Source organism: Camelus dromedarius, chromosome 13, assembly GCF_036321535.1.
Source record: "Camelus dromedarius isolate mCamDro1 chromosome 13, mCamDro1.pat, whole genome shotgun sequence".
Taxonomy (NCBI): domain Eukaryota; kingdom Metazoa; phylum Chordata; class Mammalia; order Artiodactyla; family Camelidae; genus Camelus; species Camelus dromedarius.
This window is the reverse complement of record NC_087448.1, coordinates 40,781,239-40,793,336: the sequence shown is the minus strand read 5'-3', so window position 1 is coordinate 40,793,336 and position 12,098 is coordinate 40,781,239. Positions and strand designations below refer to the sequence as shown.

At 41.1% G+C, this 12,098-nt stretch overlaps 1 long non-coding RNA gene across 2 annotated transcripts; it reads left to right on the top strand.

Annotated features, from left to right (window-relative positions):
- Positions 1-1,763: 1,763 nt before the first annotated feature.
- LOC116157208 (uncharacterized) lies at positions 1,764-7,952 on the top strand. Of its 2 annotated transcripts, none has more exons than XR_010383516.1 (3): positions 1,764-1,896; positions 3,118-3,258; positions 7,786-7,952. It is a non-coding gene; the product is annotated as an uncharacterized LOC116157208 (long non-coding RNA). The 2 variants fall into 2 exon arrangements; XR_004141194.2 differs by lacking the exon at positions 7,786-7,952 and adding an exon at positions 6,828-7,445.
- Positions 7,953-12,098: the final 4,146 nt, after the last annotated feature.

Here is a 12,098-nt window from a genome sequence, read left to right as displayed (position 1 = left end):
CCAGCAAACTGTATTCCCAGTACATTGTAGGAGGGTTCCATTTTCCCCACAGCTTCTCCAGCATTTATTGTGTGTGAACTTCTGAATGATGGCTATTCTGACTGGTGTGAGGTGATATTTGATTGTAGTTTTGGTTTGCATTTCTCTGATAATGATATTGAGCATTTTTTCATGTGCCTATTGGCCAATTGTAAGTTTTCATTGAAGAAATGTTTGTTTAGGTCTTCTGCCCATTTTTGGGTTGAATTGTTTTTTTTTCTTTCTTATCAAGTGTAAAAGCTGTTATATAATTCTGGGAATTAAGCCCTTGTCAGTCTCATTTATTGCAAATATTTTCTCCCATTCCATAAGTTGTCTTTTTGTTTTGCTTATTGTTTCCTTTGCTGTGCAAAAGCTTGTAAGTTTAAATAGATCCCACTTGTATATTTTTGCTTGTATTTCTATTGCTTGAGTAGACTGCTCTAGGGGAACATTGTTGAGATGTATGTCATATGTCTTGCTAATGTTTTCTTCTAAGGGGTTTATAATTTCTTGTCTACATGTTTAAGTATTTAAGCCATTTTGAGTTTATTTTTGTGTATGCTGTGGGGGAGTAGTCTAACTTCATTGATTTACATGCATCTGTCCAGTTTTCACTACACCATTGCTGAAGAGGCTGTCTTTACTCCATTGTATGTTCTCACCTCCTTTGTCAAAGATTCAATGACCAAAAGTTTGTGGGACAATTCTTGGTAATTTTGTTTATCCGTTCATTGATGGATGGATATTGTTTGTAACCTTTGGCTACTCTGAATGATACTGCCATGAATATTGATGTGCAAGTTTTTGTGAGAATATGTTTTCATTCTGTTGGCTGTACAGTTGGCCCACCATATCTGTAGTTTCCACTTCATGGATCCAGATGGCTGGTTGTAAAGGGACTCGAACATCCTTTGATTATGGAATCCATGGTGGTGGGTTCCTGAAACCAATCCCCCGAGGATACTGAAGGATGACACCATATGTAGGAGTAGAATTGCTAAGCAATATGATAAATCTAACGTTTTGAGGAAACACCAGAATTTTCCAAAGAAGCTGCACAATTGTCGCTTTCCAACGGCTGCATACTGAGGGTTACCATTTCCCTGCCTCCTGACTGATACTTGTTATTGTCCATGTTTTGATTATAACCATCCTAGTGAGTGTAAAATGAGATCTCATTTTGATTTTGATTTGGCTAGTGATGCTGAGCATCTTTTCATATTCTTATTGGCCATTTGTGTATCTATTTAAATCCTTGGAAAATTTAAAAATTGGGTCGATTTTCTTTGTATTGTTCAGTTGTAAGCATTTGTTTTATATCCTGGATACTAGTCTCTTATTACATATATGCTTTGCAAAATTTTTCCCCTATTCTGCAGATTGTCATTTCACTTTATTTTTTTAAACATTAAAAAAATTTCTTTATAGGGGAGGTAATTAGATTTATTCATTTACTTTATTTTATATTTTTTATTTTGCCAAGCACTCACTCTATCACTTGAGCTACCCCCTTTCCCCTTTCATTTCACTTTCATTATGACGTCCTTTGTAACAAATGGTTTTAATTTTGATGAAGTACAGGTTATCTTTTTTTTTTTTTTTGTTATCACTTGTGCTCTTGGTATTGTATCTAGGAAACCATAGCCTATCCTAGGACCACAAAGATTTATACTATGTCTTCTTTTAGAAAGTTTATAAGTTTAGATTTTACGTTTCTGTATTTGAATTAATTTTTATTGTTATATACATTAGGGCGTCCAGATTCCAGATTCATTCTTTGCCTGCAGATACCCAGGTGTCCCTGCACTATTTGTTGAATACACTGTTCTTTCAATGAAGTGTTGTTGGCACCCTTGTGGAAAACTGACTGTAAATGTAAGTTTCCCCCTCTGGACTTTTTATTGTGTCTCATAGATTTATGTATCCAAACTTATGTCAGTACCATAATGACTTGAGTACTATAGATTTGTAGTAACCTTCAAAGTGAGTCCTCCAACTTTGCTCTTCTTTTTCAAGATTGTTTTGGCTGACCTGGGTCCCTTGTACTTCCATATGAATTTTGGGACCAGTTTTTCAATTTTTGCAAAGAAGTCAGCTGGAATTTTGATAGGGATTCCACTGAGTTTGTAGATAACTTTGGGAAATCTTAACATTTTTAGCAATATTGTCTACCATTCCATGAACATGGGATGTCTTCCATATATTTAGATCTTTTAAATTTTATTTCGGTGATACTTCAAAATGTTCAATGTACAAATCTTGTAAATTTTTGTTAAATGTATCTCTGATTTTATTTTTAATGCTGTTGTAAATGGAAAGGCTGAGCTTCTTAAGGGTGGGACTATATATCAATTTGTTTATTTCTAGGATTCCTACACAGCAAATACACTAGGTTTATATTTGCTACATAAATCTATCCACAACTCTTCCCTCCCTTGTGTTATAAGAAACCAAGACCCAGGTTAAGCTACCTGAGCACCTATGTGGAACTGAGTAATGAGATCCTTGGTTGGGGCACAGTGCAGTTGATACTGAGAGCTTATTCAGGATGGCTTCATCTTAATTTCTTTTAAACAATCCTTTCAATGTATATAGTCAGATACGTTAAGAACATGCCCTTTTGATGTACAGAGGAGCTAAGACTATCATTTTCAAATAATTTCTAGTGAGTGTGTTGTACTTGAAAACGAATTTGCATCAATCTTTGAAGATTTATGTTTCAGGAGCTTTGACTAAAGAACACCTGTCTTTATTCAATAACTACAACTAAATGCTCAAACCACATGTAAGAGTTTGAGCAAACTGCCCCTGCCCCGTAGTGCTGGTTGGCTGCAGCTGTAACTGGAGTCTGCGCTTACATCTCCCAGTTCGTTTGTGCTGATCTCCTCAAAGGGGTTCGTCCAACAGTTTATATGTAGTCTGTTGGACAAAGCCATAAAAGATTGATTTAAGGTTGCTGGAATGGAATCTATTCTTATTAATATTAAGTAAGCACATATTGAGTGCTTACTGTATGTTGGGAATTGTCCCTCAGCCTCACATGAATATTATTTCTCTTAAAACCTCACATATTTCCTTCTTATTCTCACTTTACAGATAAGGAGACTGAGGATTATGTCTTCTCTCTTTTGTGGGGAGCTCATTATCAATGAATGGAAGTTGTAATGAAAAAGATATTGATTCATCCTGAGAAAATATTTTTCTGAGAGTCAGCGTTGAAGAGTGTGACCACTGAAGGTGATCATTGTTCGAGTGAGAAGAGCCCCGGGTTGTACGGGGTCAGCATCCTTGTCCTGGACACGGCACGTGTAGTGCTGCGTGGTGGGTGAGGTGGCGCGGCCGCGCAGGTTACGAGGATTTCGGGCCATTGGGCTGTGCTGAGGCCCGGTGGGGCTTTCTCTTAAGGGCAGTAGATCATCATTGACAGATTTTAAGTAGGGGAGTGGGGTGCTCTCGTAGATCACTTTTGTGCTTGTAGAATGCTTGCAAACATTTAGAAGGCTCGGCAGGAGGTGATGTGATGAGTCAGAGTAGGGTGGCTGCGAGGTGTAGCAGTGTTCAGTTTTCAAGTGATTTTCAGTCCCAGGTTTGTGGCTCAGTAGCCGTGTCACTTTGGATGACGCACTCAAAGAAGTGAAACAATTTATCTAATCAATTGAAGCAGTGATGTACCCACTTCCCAGGTCTGTTGTGGAGATCCAGTGAGATAACATGTGCACAGTGTGCAGCGTGGTCCCCAGCACAGGGTCCGTGCTGAGAGAGTGCCAGTGAGTACCTGGTAGGACAGGTGTGGGTGATGGGACTCAGTGACTGAGGAAATCTGAGCCCTGAAGAAGGAGTCCAGGCACATCTGTGAGTGATGGGCCTGAGCTGGGAGAGGCAGGGAGACCTTACCCCCGACCAGGAGACCTGGGCAGGAAGTTTATTGGAGAAGAAACGTGAAGTCAGCTCTATGCAGGTAGAGTTGGAAGTGCCCTTGAGACATTTAAGTACAGTGTCATGAACTCACAGAGGAGGTCAGGGCCTGGTCTGTGCATTTGCCTATAATCTCAAACCCTGGGAATGCCTAGGTATTGATCACTGAATGTGAAGGCGTACTTTACAGGACAAGTGAATAGTAGTATCATCTCTGTCATCAAAGCTCACGTCTCTTTATTCATCACTCACTTTGCTAACTGGGTACTTACAGAACTCACTTCACCGCCCTCCCCTGGGCTCAGGCTCCACAGTAAAGAGGTGGTGAGCCTCCCTCTTCTCCAGAAGGGGACACATTTAGCTGGTAGCATTCTATACCTCACCAGACTTAGAATTTTAGTTTCTTGTTTTAATTTTATTTTCTGTTGGCTATCTCCTGACAAGAGAGAAGTTTTACCTCATGGTCATGTTTCAATTAGCTGTTACTGAGAATTGCTGATCTGATCCATAGTGTATGTATTTTATTAACTTTGAAGAGTATTTATCATTTTTCTGTCTTTGCCCTTTAATTTTGTATGCCCCTTCAAGGCTCTATCCTATTTGGGGCCTTATTATTTTTTTTATTAAAAAATGTCTGTTAGCAGTTAAGAAAAGAAAAGAAAAGAAAAAATGCACATGATACCTAAATTTAGAAAATATCTAGTTTGTTTTCTGTCTCGGCAATGGAGGGATCTATAAACTCTTGAAAACCTTCATTACACAAGTTCCTTAAAATGCTGATTAAGAAATAAAAGCTTCCTTCCTCATCTTTCAAGCTGCACAGCTAATTGTCAAGAAAGTGAGGGGAAATCCTCAGAAGCCAAGACAAACCAGAAAGCAGGGATTCTGGGAGATACGCGAGCATTAGAAGCCCTGGGGTGCCGGTTGGCTCCTGAACAGAGATTCAGTTGCTTTGACAGGAGGGCAGGAGTTGAGCCCCAGGCCTCTCACACTGGGAGTTGGATGGCTGATCATATGTAAAGAGAAGCCCATCCCGAGAAGCCTGGTTTACTAAATGGTGAACTTGGAAAAAAAAAAAAAACTTCCTCAAGGCAAGAAAGTAAGGAAAGTCAATTTTGTTGGAAGAGGGGAAAAATAACAAATCCATAATAAGGATTTAGTTTAAAGCTTTTCTGGCATGAGAGTGACCACAAACTCCTAGCAGAAAATCACAGCTCCTCCCGGAATGAGAAGTTGTGTTTTGAATGAATCAGTGGACAGCCATTCCAAAAAAGGCCTCCAGAGTCTTCTGTATCAAGATAGTTTACCCAAACACCTCTCTTCTAAGGTCTCATTTAAATAACCAGAAATGTTTTAAAGGAAAGAAGCCATAATCATAGTTCTATTTATTGATATTACTATATGCTAAGAATTCAGAGGTGACTATCAAGTTGTCTCCTCTTTTATGGACCTTACTTTCTGTTTGACATAGTTGGGGAGCTGGGTGGAGGGAGGTGTTAGTCTGTTGCAATTAGCCAGAAGAGGAGATTAAGAAAGCAGTGAAGGGTGGGTGACATTTTTAGCTGAGGACAATCCTGTTCAGTTGGCTTTTAATTGCAGGCTCGATGAGTTGTCACTGGAGGGAATTGATCTTACGGAGCATGGACTTAACTCAGGCCTCTTCAGAATGGACAAGTGAACCTGGAGAAAGACAGTCAAATCTGTGCAGACATTAAAGTCCACGTGAACGTGCTGTATCCCTGAGCCAAAGAGAGGACAAGTAGGCAGCACTTCTTGAGGATAGAGGATTAGTTTTTAAGGTTCTCCAAGAATGAATCCCAGGGAACAGAGAAGGCCAGTTGTCAACTCGACTTTGCTCTTTGGATGGTGTACCCACCAAGGGTATTGGCCATTTATACATTTTCATTTCACTTTAATACATGTCAGGTGATGAGGACGTGGGCATAAGCCTTTGACACCTTGTCGAGGTGACTTTGGGTACCTGCCTAGAAGCGCGGGCACAGTTGCGGCTGCGTCATACATCTTGCCGCCCATCCCGTTCCCCGGCTCCGTGATCATGGCAGAGTGCTTCCTTGTTGAACTGTTCGTCTCCTCTGTGACATTGTAACCCAACAAAAGACCGGAGCGTATTAGCTTGGCTTTGTTCTTTTCCATCCTTCTCTTAGAATGATGAAGAATGATAGTGAAACCAGTTATGTTAGCAAATGTTTCACAATTAGGGCTCTCAGTACATACCATGTAATCCCCGCTTTGTGATCTAGAGAAGAAAGTTACATTCTTTCCAAATTGTTTTGATGCACTTATGTGGGAAATTTGTGTAAGTTTCTATATGTATTTCCTCTCTGAATCATCATGGCTAGAGATGAATGTGGGTAGACATGGAATGAGTTTTCTGTATTTGAACTGTATGGTCCCCTAAATTCTCCCCAGTTTTTTAAAGTCATCACTGGAGTGCTACCTCCAGAGTGTCCCAAAGCATCCACCACTGCCTGTTCTTCAGACACTGTGAGTTTCCATGTTGGGGAAGGCTGCTGGCTGGTGAGGCATTCTCTGGCACATCTCTTGCTGGCTGATGTGAGCTTAGCACCCAAGACTTGGCAGACAGTAACTAACCACGATCACGTCCATTTCTGGAACACTCATGGAGGATTTTAGACCTATGCTAGTGGCATACGTTATTTCATTTTGTTTTCCCAACAATCATAATTAGATTTTATCACCTGTATTAATAAGGAAACTGTCAAAGCGAGTGATGTGCAGACTTTGGACAGGAACACGGGTCTTTCTGATTCCAGTCTCTGTTCCCTCCCCGGCCTATCCTTCCAGATGTCCAGGAGACTCTTCCTCTGTCTTGAGTTTCCTGCTGATGTTACAACTCTCTTTGTTTCTAGGAGAGGAAAACAAGTCTAAAATTACTTTCCAGTTGGAAATGGAATGGAGAGTTAACGTTGGAAGCCGGAAAAGTCTGTCCTGTGATGAAGCGGTCTCCGAGCTACTTCCACTGGGACGTCACGTCACTGTCTAGGCCCTTTGCTCAGCCTGTGCACAGATGACAGGGCAGTGGGTTGGAAATGAATTTGGGGATTTGGTTCTATTTAATAGTTTCCTGAGGGTCTTGGCCTGGCACATAGAGTGGGAGCATTCCCTGTCCCACAGGATCGTGCTCTGGGCCCGTGCAGACCTGACGTGGTCTCAGCCTGAGGCTCAGGGCCCATGGTGAAGCGGATCATTTTATTCCAAGGTCTGCCGGAGTCTCTGACACTTCTGGGTCGTGGGACTTTGTCCAGGATGATAATAATTCCTCCCCGAGTTTCAGATTTCCTTGCCTGTGACCCGGGGTAGTAATAGTTTCTGAGATGATTGTATTGATTCAGTAAGGGGAGCAGCATGTGCTGGCAGGTAGTTGGTGCTTAAGGAGCAGAAGTCGCAGTCCCTCTGTCAGCCTCTCCCTGTGTGCTCTGTGCTTTGAGAAGTTGTGTGTTTGGTGAAAGTCACGCCCAAATACTAGAATATAGATGAAATGTTGTTCCTTTACTTTGCCTTCCTTTTCCTCTTTCCCTTCTCTGCGTCTCATGTGTAGGGAGCAGATTCCTCTGTTTCAGGGAATACGGGTATTTCTAGTAAAAGGACAGGCTGAACTTGGAGAGGTGGGGCCCAGAGGGGGTCTGGAGCGTCTGCACACCGCTGTTTCCCTGCGTTTCTGCATCCGGTCCCGTCAGTGCACGAAGTCAGCCTTCCTCTTCCTTCCTGTGTCATCAAGTCTCTGTTTTATGGGAAAACATTTTTACGTGTCTTTTTTCACTTACATGTTTCATTCAGAAGCTTGTTGCTTTTCTCCCTGTGCTTCAGTGTTCCAAGGAGAGAATTCAGCAGCGCAGCATCCTCTCTGAGCTCTATGAGTTGATCGGCTTCCACTGCAAGTCCGCCTTATTCAAGCGGGTGGCCCCCGTGCAGTGCGGCCCCCGACACCTCGGAGCCTGGTGGGAAGGCCTGCTACCGACTCATTCTGCAGACGCTTCCTGGCTAAACTCTGTCGCTGGATCTGCAGGACTTCAGCACAGGTGTTGGAATTAAAACATTGCTTCAGTCCCATTAACCATGACTGTTTTGAGTCCTGCTGTCCTGTCTCATCAGGGTGAATTTTGATTCGTGTAGAACAGGGCTCAGCAGACTTTTTTCTGTCAAGGGCTTGGGAGTAAATATTTCAGGGTCTGCAAACCTCCTGATCTCCAGTGTAGCTGCTCAGCTCTGCTTTTCAGACGCCAGAGCAGCCGGAAAATCCACACACCCACAGAGCTTTATTAACAGCTGTGGCTGGGGCTGGATTGGGTGTATGAACTGCAGTTTGTCCCCACAGCCTCCTCACTATTGACGCCTGCAACAGAGCGTGCATTTGCGACAATGGGTGAACCCACCCTGAAGCATCATCATCACCCAGAGCCCATATTTGACACTAGGATTTACACTTGGTGGTGTGCACTCTGTGGGTTTGGACAGATGTACAATGACACGTATCCACAGTTACAGCATCATACAGAGTAGTCTGTCTTAGTGACCCTAAAAATGCTCCGTTCTGCACCTCATTCATTGTTCCTTCCCCTCTAGCCTCTGACGGCCACTGATATTTTAGTCTCTGTATTTTTGCCTTTCCCAGAACACCATACAGTTGGAATCACACAGTTGCAGAACCTTCCCAGATTGGCTTCCTTCACTTAGTAATATGCATCTAAGGTTCCTCCATGTCCTTCCATGCCTTGATAACTCATTTCATTTTAGCACCAAATAATAGTCCATTTTCTGGCTGGACCACAGTTTATTTATCCATTCACCTACTGAAGAACAGCTTAGTTGCTTCTGAGTTCTGGTGATTATGAATAAGGCTTCTATTAACATCTGTATGCAGATCTGTGTGTGGACATAAGTTTCCATTTTGTCGAGTAAACACCAAGGAGCACACTTGCCGGATCATATGGTAGGAGTACCTTTAGTTTTGTAAAAAATTGCCAGACCGTCTTCCAAAGTATCTGGGCCATTTTACATTCCCACCAGCAATGCACGAGAATTCCTGACGCTCCACATCCTCACCAGCACTCGGTGCTGTCAGTGTTCTGGGTTTTGGCAGTTCTGACGGATGTGCAGTGGTACCTCGCTGTTTCAGTCTGCAGCCCCTTGATGACAGATGCTGTCGAGCATGTTTCCATAGACTTCTTTGGCATCTAGATTCCTTCTATGATGAGGTGTGTGTTCAGGAATTTTGCTCAATTTTTAATCAGGTTATTCATTCTTCTTATTGAGTTTAAAGAGATTTTGGTATATTCTGGATATCAGCCCTTTATCAGTGTGTCCCTGCCCTTCACCTGCAGCACCGGAGTTGTCCTTTGGGTCTCAGTGGAGTGTCAGCTCTTCAAAGAGGTTCCCTGTCTACCCTCAGCCTAAATACTGTCCTTGTATTTTTCACTTTCATTGACTCATTTTGTTCTTTTTAAATAGCATTTCCCATAATTTGTAAGTACATTAAAAAAAATAAAAGGGCAATGATTGAACACCGCCTCCCCCACCAGCCTGTGTGCCCTGTGAGAGCAGAGACCCTGTCCCCACTCACCATGTCCCATGACAGCACATGGCACATGTCCATGTAAATGTGTGTAACGTGGGGCCAAACCTGATGAGCAACTATGACGACATGTGTTGGCTACCATTTATTGAATAGAGTTTGTTTCTTGATCTTAATTATTAAATCACATGAATGAAACATGTTTCTTTTGAAAAATAAAACAACAAAGCACACTTCCATGTGATTGGTACTTTCTATTTAGCCTTCTGACCCAGGAGGGGACGTTCACCATCATTTTGTGGAGGAGGTTGGGAAGGTAAATTCGGAGAGTGAGATAAAATAAAGTAAAAATGATAACTATCACCTGGCTTTATTTTCACTAAGACATAAAAGTTACTTTAAACCCTATCTCAGCTGTTGTTCTGTTGTTTTAAACACTTCTCATAGAATTAAATGGAAGCTCACTAAAACCTGAAAGGGAAATTGTGTTCTCAGGACCTGAAAAGTGTTTATGTCTATTTCTTGAGATGCGCATTTTCCCTTCTGGTTACAGAAAGTCGAGGCTGGAACACAGCCGTGAGCTGTGTGTGTCTGCCAGCTTCACGGGCTGCTCACAGTCATTTTCATTTTCTTGTGTTGCAGTGTATGAAGGTTTTCCATCAGACCGTTTGCTCAGCCTTTTCCTGCATGAAGGATTGAATTTTCCACAGGAAATCTTATGAAACAGAGTGACAAGGCACATGTGTTTCCCAAAAAGCAATTGTTGATGTAATAAACTCTCACATTGGTGAACTTTTTGAATACAGGCGGGTTGAAAATTTTATCCCTAGGTCATATGCCACAAATCTGTCTTAAGAATAAAAAGATTCAGATTTTATAGAAGAAGCAGTTTGAATCAAGTAGAAATTATGATTTGTACACTATTTGGTGTTAGAACTTATACTCAGTCTTATCATAATTGCCTGTGGTAGGAACTGGATCATTATTTATTTATTTAAAAAAAATCCACAAGGTGCTACTTGCCCCATTCTTGATGCGGCAGTGCTGAGGTTAGTTAAGTTGGGCCATTTAGAATTCTTAGCTAGGTTTTCGGGACATTGATTTCAGCCTCTTTATCTTTTTTAGAATCTCTTATTTTGTGTCGGTCTTTGGTCTTTTGACAACGTGGAAATACTGCAGGGATCTTTCTTTCCCTTTTTTCCTGTCTTTGTGGGAAAAGATTTCTGTAAGAAAGACTACTAGGACATTAGGGATTTTGTGTGGGGTAAGTTTGGTCAGCTCTAAAATTTCAATTAATACGTATTAATAATTGCTCTTCAGCTAATGATACTAAAATTATAAAATAACTTAAATATACATCAATATGTATAGTACAATAAGCCCATCACCCAGATTAAGGAATTCACAAACTTTTCCGTATTTCCTTTATTCAGACCTTTGTTCTTTTACTTATCCTTTGTTGAAGTATTTGACAGCAAATCCCAGAAGTCATGTCATTTTAACCTATGTACTCAAGTAGGCATGTCTGAAAAATGAGAGCCTTTTCTTTGACAGGTTTTTCCATTTGACACATGTGCTCATTAATTACCAGCTGTATCAGGCATCTCACTAGGGATTAGTGATCCTTGGGGCAATGAGACAGTCCTGGCTCCCAAGGAAGTTAAGGGCTGATGGAATAAACCAACACAGGAGCTTAGGTGCCTCAACTAAGGTCCCTGTGGGATGACAATATTTGGACAAAATTTGTGCACAATGCAGTGGGATTCACAGAAGGGACTGGTCAGACTTGTAGGGCAGGCCATGAGAGAGGCGGTCAGCAGGGTTACAATAGGAGGAATTGTTTGATCAGAATCTGAAATCCTTTCTGCCAACCTTCCTACCAAGCTCCCAGGGCCCATCACACACAACCCTGTGCTGTAACTGTTTTTGATTCCTGTTACCACATCTCCTTCAGGAAGGATTTTAAGGTGGAAAATATTTAAAATCAGTAATTGTTGCCAGAAAGGACATAGAACAAGAAACATGGAAACAACATAAATGTCCATCAGCACATGACTGGATAAAGACGAGGTGATTCATATCTGCAATGGAACACTACTCAGCCATAAAAGATGCCATTTGCAGCAACATGGATGGACCTGAAGACTGTCATTCTAAGTGAAGTGGGGTGGAAAGAGAAAGAAAAATGCCATATGACTTAATTTTGAGGAATCTAAAATTAATAGCAATAATAATAAGACCACAAATGAACTAATTATTATTTTGTTTTCTTGAATATGTGTAGACACATCTGACTGTCCTTTGTGATTGGATTACCATATTCTGTTTATTATTCTTTTACAGTTGGCTTTATTCCTCTGGTAACTATGTATGTTTAAAAATCTAAAGCTCTAATCTGTTCTTAGAAACAATAATTAATACATATAAGTAAATGAAAAAATTGCAATATACTCTATACATGTATTTACATGCAATATGTGTATGTGGAGTTGAACTGTAATAATTCTACCTAATAATACTGAAAAACAAAAAAAAAATTTTTAAAAAAATAATCACCCCTCTTTAAATATTAAAACGTTCAGTTCTGAGATTCTGTGAAAGACAACAT